Source organism: Diachasmimorpha longicaudata, chromosome 5 (genome assembly GCF_034640455.1).
Source record: "Diachasmimorpha longicaudata isolate KC_UGA_2023 chromosome 5, iyDiaLong2, whole genome shotgun sequence".
NCBI classification, from domain to species: Eukaryota; Metazoa; Arthropoda; class Insecta; order Hymenoptera; family Braconidae; genus Diachasmimorpha; species Diachasmimorpha longicaudata.
In genome coordinates, this window is record NC_087229.1 from 4,748,929 (window position 1) to 4,765,416 (window position 16,488).

At 38.0% G+C, this 16,488-nt stretch overlaps 1 long non-coding RNA gene across 1 annotated transcript; it reads right to left on the reverse strand.

Annotated features, from left to right (window-relative positions):
- Window positions 1–5,439: 5,439 nt before the first annotated feature.
- LOC135162139 (uncharacterized) lies at window positions 5,440–8,015 on the reverse strand. The gene is made up of 3 exons (XR_010298905.1): window positions 7,666–8,015; window positions 6,006–6,169; window positions 5,440–5,877 (listed from the first exon to the last, which is right to left on the reverse strand). It is a non-coding gene; the product is annotated as an uncharacterized LOC135162139 (long non-coding RNA).
- Between the last annotated feature and the right edge of the window lie 8,473 nt (window positions 8,016–16,488).

Consider the following 16,488-nt stretch of genomic DNA (forward strand, 5'->3'; position numbering starts at 1 on the left):
TCGCTGGGGGAGATGGTGGAGGAAGTGCTGGGGAATCGGGAAAACTTGGTTGGGGAAAATTGTTTTACAGCACTTGTGCTGGAGACGGGAGATTACGCAGGATGGAGGGTGGGTTATTCACTCTTTGCTGCAGGGAAGGGAGAAAGAGGGGGAGGGATGGATTGACTAGGGTAACAGCAAATCGGGAAAAATTTTATTGAGGAAGAAATACTTTTGCGATACTCGTGTGGTAAAGATTTGATTGGTGGTTTTTACTGCAGGGGTGGAGGGAATTCTGTACGAAAAAGGGCGGTATTGGGTTTTTGATAAGTGTGATTTAAAATCTCCACACTTGTTGCGTAATTTGATATTTACGTTTGAAATACAAATGATGAGGAGGTGATAATCACTGATTCCTGTGCAGCAAAATTTTCCAAGCGGTGGGGTATTTTTGAGTGGGATGTAGAGGACACTGGGACGATCGAAAGTAAAATTTCAGTTCATTCTTTTGATTATAAAAAATTTTTTGCACTTTTGAATAGTGTAAATAGTGAAGGGTTTCCGGATAGATTTACCCTACCGTTCTAAAAATTAATTTTGTAATGTTATGAGACCAATACAATGCGATGACTTAAAAAACCTTTCTGTGAAGGTGAACTCTCCCATTTAGTAAATTATCCAAAAATATTTTCTCCTTCTCATGGTGGGGTTTGAAAAATTCTAAAATTTTTTAATTTCGCCAGATCAGCACTGCACAGACCATTGAGATATCGACATTGTTTACACCATCAGAATCTCAACATTTCCTGTGGCCAGGATAAAAAAGCTCTCCAGAGACACGTGAAAGATGTCACCCAATGGTCTTCTCTGTTTCTCAAATCGTTTGGCGGTTACGCAGATTCTTTTTTCTTCGCCTTGTCCTCTCCTTCGTGCATTTCGCCCTAGCGACGACAAACGTCAACGAAAATAATTTGCATAGAATAGGACCCGGTGAGTCCACATTAGGAGGAGAGAAAAGACTTTACGTTGTGTCTGTGTATTACTCCTGGTGCCTCCCTCGTAAGTCAGTTAATGCGGAGCGCAGACGCCGAGCAGACGCTGAAAACATCCATCACCCGGGGTTGAGCTGCCCTGGCTCCCTATCTTGCGACGCGGATCGCTGCCTCATAATTACACTCTCTCGCCAGGTTTCTATACTGTTGTTTATACTCTTTTATGGGCCTTTTGTTAATTTTTTTCTGCCTCGATTTTTTTTTTCAGAGGAGGAACGGTTCCACCTCTTCGATGTCTTTTGCGCTCTTGAAATGTCGATGCTGATCCGCACACGATAATGATTGTCACTCGATTCCTACATCATTTGCCTCTACTTGCCTTGTTTTCTTCACTCATCAGTGTTTGTTATTCCAGGGGAGGAGGAGCCAATGCAGGGGGTGGAGGGATGAGGTTTCAAAATTATTTATTGTGGGAAGGGGGAGGACGGGCTCTGCACCGAAGGGGACTGTCAATTTTCTGGTCAAATATTTGGCGAAGATGGAAGAATTATTTTCGGGGTCTTTTATGTTTTGGGGATTTTATAATTCTTTTTAAAAAATTCGTAAATAAATGGGGACTGAATAATCAGTTAATAATTCAATGCAGAAGGCGGGGGCATGAGACTGCAGAATTATTTATTTTGTACTGCGGACCGGAGGGGGAGGGGTGTATCCTTTATCGAAGGGGCATGGCAATTTTCTATGCAAATATTTGGGGATAATGTAAAAGTTATTTTCGGAACGGTTTTGGCGGATGACGTTTTGTTAAATGTTTAAATATTTCTTCAATGGATACGTGTAAACAGCAAAACCTTTGTTATTCTTTGCAATCAACTCGATATAGTCGCACAGTCGAATAACAAAAATCGGTACCATAGTGATCGATTATAAATCGATTAGATCACCATTGTTGATCCCCGTGCAGAATCATCCATCACTCTACGATGTACAAGAGCTTACGATCCATAATCCCCGAGTCATGGTGATTCAACTGCTCACGAATTACCACAGATTGTTATCCCGAATCATTGACTGAAATATCCCCATGATTTCTGAATTTTCCAGACGGTAAAAAATTTCAATATAAATTACCCTAGCGTTCTAGCAATATTTTTTATTGTATTCTAGGTTAGGAACATTTTATTTTAGGTTAGAGAAATTATATCCCCATAAACAAGAAAATGACGGTACCACGAGAGCTGAAATTATTGTACGGATACGAGAAAATTTTCAAGTCATTGGAGAATTTAGTTATCTGGATAAAAATTACTAGGGTGGAAGGGTAAATGTACTGTTCGTTGGAACAATAAATTAATAAAAACAACGAATATAAAATATATCACAGGTAAAGAATAAAAAATCTAAATAAAATTTTTCCAATTTAGAAAAAAAGTTTATCATCATTTATTAATTTTTACTGAGATTTCGAATCGATTATTTTTATCGGAAATTTCTCCTCGTGCGGAATGATTGGACAGATCAAATTGCCACTTGACACCGAGAGAAATATTCAGTAAAAATGACTGAAATCGCAGTTCGTTCAGTGATTACGAACGAAATTACACCTTAGCAGTTTAATTTCAGTTTCGATTTTCAGAAGGTGAGACGTCAGCCATTGCAAAAAGCCAAATATTTCTCGATGGCGGTCTCTACGTTCGAGGCGAACGCCAAATGGCGAGGGGTGCAATTTTTGTATTTACTGGATTATTTATTGCACCGGGGTGGATTACCATAAACAACGCCCCGCGAAAGAAACTCAAAGATTACAGTATTTAAAGCGCGCGAGAGAGCTACATGAAGGGAAGAAGAAGGGGGAGGGGGGGGGAGAATAATTACCAACGCCACGGCTACCAGAACCACCGTAGCCCAAACACTGTTACTGGGCCGGTTGCATTTCACTTCACCATGTTTCTTAAGAAACAGGGATATGAGAGAAAGAAATAAAAATTCATTTTCTGAGTATCAGAATATTTTTCTATTTAACAACATAATTTTAAATTATTTTAAGAGTCAGGACACCATTTAAAGAAATGAAAAAATTGTCATAAACATTCTCATTAATTAGTAAAGCATTGTTGCAATTTTTGTTGTCACTTCGTGGTTAGTTTTGTTTGAATTTAAAAAAGATGGAATGAGCCATTTCAATTGAGCAAAATTATTACTTCAACTATTTCAGTCATGGATGTTAGTGAGTGTAGAGAATTATTCCATGTTTAGAAATTAGAACTAGTGAAGTGGTTCGAAATCAGTTTTCATGAGAAATGTGATTGAAATAAGGGAAAAATATTGACGAAAAGTTTAATTCAATTGAAAACTGTCAGCTCTCGAAATATTCCGAGGATTTAAAATTCATTACTGCTCAATAAAGTTAGTCCCAGTGAATGAAAAATAATTAAAAGGAATTTCCAATGAAATTCGAAATGATGAAAATTATCCCCTAACAATGTAATTTTAATTAAAACTCGTCATACCTCAACAAAACCCTGGTATATCAAGATTAAACATTCACCCTCTCTCCAACATAAATTGAATGCATCAGTGTAAAATTGGAAATGTAGAGCAGCAGCAGCAGAATATAGAATAAAAGAGGCTGTATGTGGGTGGTAGATTTTTTTTTATTCATAAAAGCACTTCTCCATTTCCCATTAGTGTAGACCTATTGTACGGCAAATTGGTCGTAGCGAAAATTTAATTAAAAAAGACAATGGTCAGTGTTGAGTACGATTATTCACGGGCGTTGGGAAAAAATTCAAACGCCCCCTACCATCCAACCGACTGTTATACCATGAACGATACCAATGCCGAGTGCCACATTCGATACAAATACACGAACAATACTGGGGTATGAGTATGTGTTGCACGCGTGCTCGAAATAACTTGATTGTTTATTTTTTGCTCTGGTTGTACGGTATATTCAAATGGAGAAGAGGCTGCAATAAAATGGTAAGTTGAATTGCTTCAAAATTATGAATAATTTTTCAATGTATGGACTGGTGAATTACTCTCAATTTACCATTGTATTTTTCATGATTCATTGGGAAACAACCGAGAGGAAAAATATCTGTATCAGAGTATATAAATATATATATATATATACTTCAGAAATCTTTAAAAGATTATTTCGGAGCTTTTGGCGATTCATCCAGAGAACATTGAATTTTACCGAACTGCTTTTTAATATGTGGAAGCAAAAACATTCTGAAGAGGTTTGTTTAAGGGGGATGAACCTCAAATAATTCAATATAATAAGTAAATTTTGAAACATCAATTATTTTATTGAAATAGTAATTATTTTAGTAAAATACTTTTTTGTTAAAAATGCTTTTCGGTCCATAATTGCTCTACTTGTTCAAAAATACGTGGAGAGATTTCAATGAATTATTTTGGATCGTTACAGAGATCTTCTGACAATTTTTCAGAAGATTTTTAAATGATCTTCGGTGGAGAAAAATTTTCTTACACCGTACAATAACCATTCGAAAGTACGCGAAAACTATTCGAGTATAGACTGTATAAAACGTGTTGGCACTCGAAGAGTTGTTGTAGATGGGTGCACAGTTTGTATAGTAGACGGATTTCGATGCTATGAGAGGCAGGGGAATGGGACCCCAAGTCTCTGGAATGTAATCATAGGGCTCCTCCAGCCATCTCCAACCCACCCACCTCATTCCCCTTTTCCCATTCACTGATGTGCAATCCTTCGGGATATTCTAGTTGGCTACGTTGAATTCTTAGGGACTACAGCAAACTCCCACCCCCTGGCCTGTCTTCGTTCCTTCTCACCGTTCTTATGTATATTGTTCATTAAGAGTTGACAGTGACACTGCACTTTAGCTCGTGAGCCGACCTGAAGCACGATGAGTTGGAGAACTCCAGAACTGGAGATGCAGCATTTCCTTGTTTCCTCGGAATTATTAAATTCTCACGTACCGGAAATGAAAGGCTAGGATTCATGGATGCCCGGGTTGACAGGCTCATTCTTGATTATTATTTGGTAAATACTAAATGTTGACAACACACTGTTAAAATTAAACCACCTCAACAACGACATTTTTTTCTCTCAAAATTTGAGACCTTTTTGGTGTCGCAAGTTAGAACTGAGCAATTTACTCTGGGATCTAGCGTAGAATATTTTTCCACCAGCATTTTTTCATAATTGACGCCACGTCAACTATTTCTCTAAGTCAATGAAAAAACAATCGGTACTCGATATCCCAAAATTCGATATCTCGAGAATACTGGATATTTCTCTTAGCAATAAAACGAGCATAATAAGGCAAACACTCCGGATATGATGTTCATCGATATTTATATATCGATTATTCCCATTAATCGATTAAAAAACAATCGATTCTTCAATCTCGAAATTCAATAATGCGAGAATACCGCACCTTCTCTCTTAGTAATATGGAAAAAAACTGAGCAGGAAGTAACAATAACTAGAATTTTTATTTTTTACGTTCTAGTGGGATTTTTAAAATTATTCAACGAATGGATACGTCATACTGTGAAAAACTTGTAATTACAAAAATTATGCAAATGCATAAACATTCCAATAACAAACAGGAGTGAAAAATCGAGGGAGCTGGGGCAGCACAGACATCCGCACAGTTGAGGGTCCCGGGTTATCCACCAGAAGCAGGCGATTTATAACGTTAATAAGATTACTCAGTCCTCCCACCCCGGCGTATCTGACTCTTATTGTTTACACTCGGCTTCTTACAGCCCATTGCCTGGACCCCAAGCCAATTCCTCTCACCTCTCTTACAAGTGGGTATACCTTTGCCTTGAAGCACTCCTTGGACCTCCCTTCCCCGCACAGGAAGAAAACCTTCGCTCGACCCGCTCGATCCCTTTCGGTGCATGCCTAGCGTTAATTAGTTTCGCCCAAGTTAATGACTTTTTCCCTCCTAATCAGGTAATTCCCTATCTCTTTAAAATAATCTGCGCACACCGCCCTGCTTGGTTTAATGAAATCCCGAAGTCGTTACTTACATCTAGCGCCTCAGTGCTTTTCCCAGATCTTGGGCTCGACGTATTTTATTCGTTTCCGTATTCCTCATGCTTTTTGATTCATGAGTAATTACTTGCATCACAAAATTAGCAATTTCAACGCCAAGAAATAATTCTTTTCCTGCGGTTTATTTCAGTGACTCATCCTGCAGTGGGAAATTATTGTCAGATGTCTTAATTTAAACCATCAGTACAATTGTATTATATTTCAATGACGTAAGAATAAAATGAAAAATATTTTTTCAAGATTCGGAGGTCATTTTTATTCATTTAAATAGAAAACCCTAATCAAAGCAGGTGACAATATTTATCGTCAAATTTTGTCGTTCTGGCTGACGTATTTTATTCATTATTGCATTTCTCATGATTGAAAAATCCAATTCAGGAATAAAATTTCCTGAGTAATTACTCACGTTGGAAATTAACAATTTCAGGCTGCGATTTATTTCAGCAGCTCATCACGCGGGTGGAAATTGATGTCTTTGCGACGTCTGAATTTTAAGAAATGACAATAGTCTTTCAATATCGATAGGATAAAATGAAAATTTTCTCATTGTTTCTGGTCACATCAGTCAGTAATTTGCGATGAAAATTTTCAGGGAAAAAAAAATTCAACGAAATTGACACTATTTATCGCAGAATTTTTCAAATGATTGGATGATTTTTATTATCTCCATTATTCACTGGACTGACCCGTTGGTGTCTTCGTTATCCGAGAAATTTTAAACTCTCTCCATAAACCAGATCCCCGGGCAAAAGGCTTGGGACAAAAATCCCCAAAGTTATGACACACCGAGTCCAGTGAATTTTTCGGTGGGTCGCGCGTGCAGACATGCCGCTGTGCTGTATACCAAAGTGATGTATAGAGACTTTGTACATGTTATTTTGCAGCAAGTAGTGAAAAGGAAAATATAAATGATAACATACGGCCAATTCCCATGCGTATTTTGAATTCTTTACGAGTGTTAATGGCTTTCCTCCCTCTTGTGAAAGAAAAAATAAACTTTTATACTCAGTATTTTTGATGATAATTGCTCAGTTTACTGTAAAGTTAAGTATTACTTACAGGAATACCTTACAACATTTTACGTTGATCGTGTTCTCAATCCTCCCACCAGTGCACATAAGACGAATAGAAACTGAGAAATTTCTACAATTTAACTCAGTAAACACTTTATATTTATCTTTCAATGCAATAATTCGTCAGCATAAATTTTCTAAATTGTTTTCCCTTTATTTGCTGTCCCTTGGCCTTAAATTAAATTATCAATAAAATTCTAAGTTCATTCTATCCCCTATAATCTACTATAATTCTAAGTTTACTTCAGGGAAAATGGATCTTTAATGAAAAAGGTTCCACTGCCTCCTTAGAAAGATTAATTAAAAAAAAGTGTTCCGCGAATTCTCCAGATATTTCCAATAATTTTGTTCATCAATACACTTCTTGAAACAATTACTCATTAATACTTCACTCTTGAGAGACTTCCAGAGCAGTTGCAATAATTAAAATGTAACTGCAAAAATCAGAAACGTTCTGCAATAGAATTAATGCCCATATTCACTCCTCCCCGCGCTTCAAATTCATTCATTCCCTCACACATCCCGACAAACACAATTACCGTCATTTACACTATCTACCCACCTTCACTGAACTAAATTTAATGAGCCCCCTCCCCCGCCGGTCTATGACCAAAGAAAACACGAGAATGTGAATGAAAAGCCGGAAAAAAGTCAGGATAAATAAGCACTTCTGCGCAGTAGGTGTGTCCTCTCCTCGTAATTATTTAACACTAATTGAGCACTGTCTGATAATTACTCCCATTACTCATTACCCTAGTCACCGGGCGGTTGAACTTGAAATAATCAGTTGACTGACATTCACTTATCATCTTGGCAAATTGCACTGATTTATCGGAATTATGTACCGTTAAATCTCCGGTTTTCCCTGTTTTATTGCCATTTCCATGATTTTTTTTTTCATGCGTGCATCACGAAGTAGATATGATAATCTCGGTTGTAAACAGTTGAATTTATCGTGACATTGAATATTTTGTAGCTCATTTGTCGTTGATGGGTGATTATGATGGAGTATGAAAAGACGCGAGGGGAATTCTATTACCATTGGGTTTTTTTTTCGCTGAATGTTACATCGAGATGTGAAGAAAATCGTGGTTCACGCATATCTGCGATTGCAATCGCATAATGAGAATTAATATTGCGTATTGAATAAACATCATTGGAAATATTCTTTAATTGAGGGTGTCCCATTACTCATTGATTTATATTCAATGAATATTCAACGCGATGTTGAATGTCTAATGGATACCGCAACAAAATTTGAATCGGAGGAAAATTGTCATTCAACGTGTACTTTGGTTCCCAGGGAGAATGACAATTTCGTTGCGTTAAAACCTCGGAAGATCTCAAAAAAATTCTGTACAAAATTTTTCAGAGGCAAAAGTCTTCGGCAATTGTCCTCGGAAAATGCGATCCCAAAAATCGTGTCGGTTTGAAAGGGCAAAAAGAAGTTTGATTTCAGTCATTTGATGTCAGGACCCCGAAAAGTGTCTAAAATTGTATTTGTAATCCCTCATTACAAAATCCCCAGACCACTTGTCCAGGAACTTCTGCCAGGATTGGACAGATTTGAAAATATTCCAAAACTGGAAATATTCGCTGTTCTCTCACCGATTACGGTATCGACTGGGGAATTTTCCGCGACAGTATCGTAATTTTTCACAGTCGATTCAGTCAAAACTTAGGAATCTTTCAGGAAAAATTCCGTGACAGTTCCATAAAATTCCCGACAACCGTATTTCTCTCCAGAATTACAGAAAAGATCCGTAATTTTTCCTGAATGTTTCTCTTCGTGGATCCAAGTTCCTTATTGACAAGAATTAACTGAGGAAAATTTAAAAAAAAAATTCTGGCACAACCACGGAAAAGAGGCACGAGAACCAGGCAAAACTATAAAAATAAATTCGAGAAAATAGAAAATAAAAATAAATCTCCAGGGAATGAAAAAAAACGAATCTGGGAGAAACCGGATTGTGCGGACACCGCACGCCGGAAGTCGTCATCAACAAATTGTTCCGTCACTCACGCTTTCGTGAAGATTTTCTGACACCGCATGGTTTCTTTATCCCCCTGAAATACATACGTACATGTCACCAAAGACGTTTACAACCCACTGCACTCCTCATCCCATTTTGCATTTCACCATCACCCTGACACATCCACAGACTGCCACTCCAATCCATCTGCAGTGCAGAGAACCAAAATATTCGTGTCCCTTTCTCTGTTGCTCCTCATTCTTTTCCCCCTGGTCGAGAGGAAAAAAATAACACGAGAGAGAACGGAAAAAAATGAATGGAATAGAGGAAAAAACACACGCCAGGCCGCAAAACGAGCGGTAATAAATACGCGTCCGTCCGGAAAGTGGGTCGTGAAAAAATGAGATTTATACCCACCCGAAACGCTCCGACGAGCGCGGATTCTTCTGTGATGCATGGACAGACGTGAAATCGGCCGAGTTCGGAGAGAAAATGTTGTCATTTTCCCCGCGACTCTCCTATTATTCACATTAACATATTCCTTTGTTTCAACATTGTTCAGGTACAAACGAACTTATATCGGTGCGACGACGAATAAATTTCCGACCAATGACGCCACACCGACGTCGCAAATTCAAAATTCATGATTTAATACGAGATGGTTTAACGAGGGTAAATTCATTAGTAACATTGCCGGGGAATTAACCAAAATTTTCTATTACTTTGAACATTGATCTACGCTGAGAGAAAAATATCACCCACTCACTCACTTTCAATCGCTAATTACAAATTTTAATAATTAATGGATCAGAACGGAAAAATTCTCAATTAGATTTCAGTCAATCACAAGATTGACTACAGAACTACAGAACTACAGAACTTCTGCGTTATTTTTACTGAATCTTTCCCAGCGTGCGATACGTATTCCCAGAAATTCCGGAAAATTTCAGATTTAAGTCACTATAATTTCGCGTGTCAGGGCTGAAATTTTCCACGTGCCATCATTTTCCACAGCTTTTCCTGAGCATAATCAAAAATTATCTGCGAAATTTTTCTCCGCATATTCGGCGGTAAAAGATGCCTGAAGTTGCCCAGAGACAAAGACAGACAGGGAGTGACTCAGTTCCACATGTTGAAAAATGTCCCTGGCGTATGCGTTCGTTAGCGTGCTTCCGACTTGTCAAAGGTATAAGCTTCGGACTCTTAGGTCCTCCGATACAATGGGAGTACCGCGGATATCTTGTCCCCCTGCCCATCCCCCCCGCCACCCCTATTTCACTCCTCACTTCTCCACCCACCCGTTTACTCCAGAGGAGAGGGAGACGACACGCGGACTTTGTGACCGTGTGAAAGATGGCCCACAGTGTCTCGTAAATTTATTGATGTCGGTGAATAGAGAGAAGAGGGGATGCTAAGACGCTTGAAACATTTGCTACAGTTATTCTGGCTTTGTCAAGGTTTGTTTTGACCAAATGGATTTTAACAGAGGGGGCATCGCATTATTTGTTGATCAATTTTGATTTTTAATGACTTAAATTTGATTTTACTTCACAATTTCCCATTTGTCCTTTAATCCATTAAAGGAGAGAAAAATTCCTGAAAAGTTTCGTCCGTAACCTGCCAGTCAAAACAGTATTCAGTAAAATTTATGGAACAACTACGCACTTTTTAGTGAACTTTCAGCAAAACCTAGCGAACCTTCAGTGAAAAAAAGCGGACCTGTTCCGTAATTTTTACTGAAGACTGTTTTGACTGGCAGATTACGGAATCGGCACGTAATTTATAACCAATTAATAATTTATAAACAAATGCTAGAAATTTCCATTCAAAAATACGCTTCAAATTCTCAGAAAAAATCAGAAGAATATTTAATTGCCAAAATTATATTTTTCTCTCAGTGTAGATCGATAATGATAAACGTTATATTGCGTTCGTACTAGAGTATCTTATTTTAAGCCTGGAAGACCAATTTTTACGGCGCTCCAATTGTTCCCAATTGTTTTACGCCATTACCAACTGTATGAATTGTTGGAATAATTAAAAAAATTATTTGCACTTTAAATCGCTGATTTGTACGTTTCCTCCCTTTTCTTGCGTACATTTGTGGCCAGAGGTAAACGACATGCAAGCCCAAGGAGCCACCGTCATTGGACATAAACACAAACCCCTGGGTAGCACCAATCCTCCCCCTTAGCCCTCCTTTCAACCACTTCAAGTGTGTGTGTCGTTTATTTAAACCCAAGGGAGTCTCCTAAACATCGCGTCCCCGTTGAGGGACTGCCTCTTTTCGCTTCGATCCTCTCTTCGAACGACCGAAACCGCCGTTTGCCGGCGTTTCATTTATTCAAAGTAAGTTATTGCGATCAGCCCAAGTACTATATTACATTCTGGAGCGATATAATCCGTACACAAACGCTGGATACGATACTTCGGTGAGTCGAGAGTTTTACTCTCCTGTGAAGATAGATATCAGAATTCCAGGGGCTGCGGTGAAGATAAGCTTTGATGCTCAATATACGGTAAGTTTATTGATTTTCCTGAATAGTCGAACGATTTTATGCAGTGCTTGAATTTATTTATTTAGTGTTTTCTCGAGGTGACGGATCGTCTTGAAAATTTTCGTAGAACCAATTCAAGTCCCAATATATACGTTAAATAATTTTTTTTAACTGACAAACAATTACAAGATGTTATGAAAATAATTGAATTTAACTGGGAATCGCAGATATCGAAAAAAAATTATGATTTTCATTAAATATGCGATGGGGTGAAGAAGTACCAAATTTTATTTTATGAACTGTTGGAATTTATTTATTTGGGGTTTTTCCGAGATAAAGAGTAATTCCGTTAGTTTGGGTTGATAATCAATTCGTCGCAACATTGAAATTAAAACATTTTTTTATCGGGGAAAAAAATGAAAAACATGTCTTCATCATTTGTCTGTAAAGCAGTGGATGGAGGTAATTTGTTATTACAAATTGTTCACTGCCGTTGGTTATTTTGTGTTCAATGGTGCGTCAGCCATTTCACCCGATGATTTTCGTTAATCACGTCTGCATAGAATCACACAGGGGACAGATAAAATTCCCACTAAAGGGGATAAAACTGCGAATATTCAATTTCAATTGCTCCAGGATTTATCGATGGCATCAGCAAAACCGTAAAAAGCTGAATAACAAATGGAGTAATTATCCTGGCCCCATACCAACGTGTACGAATGCCCATATTTTTTTTATCGTCACTCGTATTACCACTGAAAGCGGTTAGTATTCCCACGCGAGGGATTAAGTCACAAATGTTCAGTCGAATTATCGAAAAACTCAGCTAATAAAATGTTCTGCTCACATGAGTCCTTCTGGAGTTGTGCATTTTATTGGTGGCAGGGACACGCTGCGATCGTAAAAATAAATATTGAAGGACTTTTTTCCACGTGATTATTCACTTTAAAAATATGTCATTTAAGGATATCTAAGTATTATTTTGTCACTCTATTTTCAAAGTATTGCCTCCACTTGGGAATTGCTTTAAATGAGTTTACTTTAAACATAACAAGAGGAGAATCAAATTAATATGCCATCAGAAATCTGGAAAGATCAAAAGTAGCAACAGAGTGATACTAACTTGAGAAAGGACATTCCAGGACAAGGAAAAGAAACTTTGAATGATTGAATAAAATTGGCACAAATTAATTATGCCCCAGATTTTTTTAATTGCGTAATTATTAAATATGTAGACATACAAAGCTCGTCAACTTGTTGTAATCAGTCAAATGATGGTGTTAATATTCTCAAGTCACAGATTAGATAATTTAAATGTCGTTAAACGCTTCGTAGGATTTATCCCTTTTGTCTTAGAACTGCAATCGAAACAATATTATAAAAAAAATAATTGTTGCTTTAATAATTGTTACATTGCACAGTAAAAACAATAGCGATTGACTTCTTGGCAGATGAACTTGACACATCGGTGTCGTAAGAACAGGAAATTTTTTACGCCATGGACGACAAAAATTTTCAATGACAATTTTAATACAAGAAATAATCCCAATCCACGTGTAAAATGACCGAATTGCAGAATAATTTGCGAAAAAATTTCCCTCCGTGTGATATTGATCTGTCCATAAACAGTGTTATTCATACATGCGCCATTTTTTTTCTATCTGTAATCGCATTTTTCTCGTTTCGCTCGGTCGCTAATTATTTTAATTGGCCGGCGCACATTCAAAAGAGTATTCCTGAACATAGAATATACTTGAGACTGAGGGAGGGAATGTACAAGCTGGAGTCAGAGAGGGCTAAACGGCTGCCGGCTATATACGATCGCCGATCATATCCCTCGACTTGTTCCCTCTTTTTGTTCTCCACTCGATTCTACCTCCTTTATTTTTATCTCTTTGTAATTTTTCGCCGACTTAAATCGCTCGTTAGCATATTGATTGGCGATGACGGGACCGCACTGGCGTTGGACCTGTTGAGAAAATTAAAACAGACCTTGTGATTTAATATTCTTTTTCAATTCTCATTTCTTGTTCTTTCGCATCTTATCAGCATGAGAATCATTATGCAACTCTCACACTCGTGTTTTCCATTTTAATTCTTTGATTTTTATTGCTGATGTAGGAAGTGAGAAGAATAATCATGTGGATGTTGAATTTAATGAAACGTGCAGTTCGAATTCAGAGGAAAAATAAAAATAATAAGAGCGAAATTAAATAAATGAAGATGGAGGGGCGTTTCTGGGCAAAGACCTCCAACCGAGGAAAACCACAAAAACCACAAATGTGGAGTTTTATCCACTTGGTTTCATAAAAATGCCACTGAATGAGGGGAAACGGACGAATCACCGTCATTAACCTCCATCCTTTAAACTCCCCCTCTCTCTCTCAGAAGAATGTTCTACTGGCGTTATTACAGAGCAATTTAACAGTAGTAAAGGTGAATTAAAAGAGACGTGTTATTTCGTGTCTTAAAAGACTCGTAATTCATCCCTCAATTTTTTTTGCTACAATTTTTTTCAGGGGGAAATAATAGTTCGGAACTTAGGATTTAATGTGGACAGTTGGTTTATTGGTTTATGAGTGCGGAGGATACTGGATTTTTTGTCAATAAACATGATGACTGTCATTGCAAAATTCCCAGACAATGTTCCTCTGAATCACCCCATCTAGATTCATATTTTCCACTCAAATTTTACGATTAACTTTGAGCGAAATTGTGAACGAACGTCTGCTGGAAAAAGTTGGTTCCAACTGCCGCGAGTGTCAACTGGAGCTGATGTTCACAAATTGATTGAGAAGTTACCATCAATATGACTTTCATTGTTTTTTAATATCAACTTAACTAAATTTTTAATTTACACTAACAGACACTGAAATACATCGGTCACAGCGTCTCACGTCGAAAGGTCGTGTATGAAGTGCTTTTAAGCCGAATATGTCATGCTGTTATAATAAATCACCAAAAGCTTGAGATTCAGAGCTTTCTACTTCTCGTGCTACCGCTCATAATGAAAAAATGACGAGAGAAATTTGAAAACAAAGTTTTTGACCACCTCGTATCGCATTCAATCTCTCGTAACGTCTCAACCCCAGTATGAGACACCATAAATCGTGTCCATGGGACTTGGGAGGGCAAGGAAACTTCTCTAAGACCAGTGGACAAACAAAGCGAAATGCATTCACCTTAGGGTCTCTCTTTTGCTGGCACAAAACGATAGGGTTAAGGTAAGTACGAATGACGGAAAGGGACACGAGAGTGAGTGGGGCCCGGGGATTTGAACCAATGACAACGAGGGTGGTGAGGTGGTTGTACCATGGTTAAAGGCTTCTGAGCTCCGCCTTCTGCACTACTCCAGACCATCGTAGTCATCGTCTTCAGGGGCTATCTCATTTTTATTTCCCGTTTCTTGTCAGATATATATATATATATTTATACGTATTACAAAGCTACCACACTTTACCTGAGTTACCTGGGACTTTTTCTCGTCGTATCTGCGCCTTGTTTTGTGCACCGCTCGACGTTCCACACGACTGTGTCAATTAATGTCTCTCTGAATGCTGGCGAGTCGGACCAGTTGGATTGATCGATGGGTTTGGAAACCGACGAATTGGTTCCACGCGTTTATTTTGCCATTTTTTATTTTGCTTTCCAAAGGTAAATTGATTTCATTTCAGTCTTAATAATTATTGAGTATATCGTCGCGTTGATCTGTTGGGGGAATTGATGGTCCAGTATCGATTTAGGAATTGAGGGCTTTTTTCGTTGCTCCCGGATGAAAGCTCTGTGGATATTTAGAATTAGGTTTCTCAATTCCTGTGTTCACTTGTTTTAACACTGTCAATAACAGACAAAATGTAATTTAAAGTTTGGTCAAATAAACGCAGGTACTCTGCTGCTCAATATCGAGGCTCTTTTATCTGGGTGAACTATCAAAACAGTGAAATATGTACACGATTTTATTTAAATAAACACAAGGTAAGAATTCATGGGACGAGTGTGTAGAACATCGATGCTGCCAATAGGGGGAATAGACCCCAATTGCGGTTAAATAAAAAAATGGTGTATCCGAGTGAACGACAATTAACAATTTGAACAAATTTTTAAAGGGTTTGTATGTGGGAATTTTCTTTATGGAAACTTGATGAAATTTCAAGAATTGTTTCCTCCAAAAGGGGTAAAAAGTTTAAGGGTATTCACCTTTAAGAGTTCACCCTCATGACCCTTATCCCACCGAAAAGACCCTGCGAACTCCTTACCAGCGCCAGCTCTAAAGCCAGTCTTATAAATACCATTATGCACCTGTTCTCAGTTAAGGGTCGAATAGCTCGAGGTCCCAAGGCGTAAAACCTTTAAGGGTCATTTGCCCTTCAACAGTTACTGCAACAATACACTTTGGCCTTCAAGGAAACAAATTACCATAAAAACAAACTGAAATTTTTCCGAATTGCTTTACGTCTTTGCTTTTCTTTCTTTTCATTTTATGCCAACAAAAAAAATCAAATAAATTTAGAAAAGTAATAGAAATTCAACCATTTTCCTCCATCACTCACCCTTAAGTGATCTCACCTCTGATACGCATCCATCATCACTTCACCTCCCCAAAAATCTTCATAAATTACGAAAAATACCTTAAACATTGATCAGCCTGCGGCGATTTATCCTCCACGTTACCATCGGGAGATGACGCATTGGTGGCAGGCGGTCCGCACGATTAGCTTCCTCACTTTCTGTCGGAAGTTGAGAGATGAACGAGCGCTATTTTTTTTTTCCAAACTCTTTTCTCTTCCCGTTAAAGTGGGTGGGTGAGAAGAGGATCTCGAAAGTCTCAATTCACAGTCCCACCACCATTCCCAATCTCCATCTCACTCTTACCTCAGCACAGCTTTATTTTATTTTTTTTTTTGCACCTCTCAC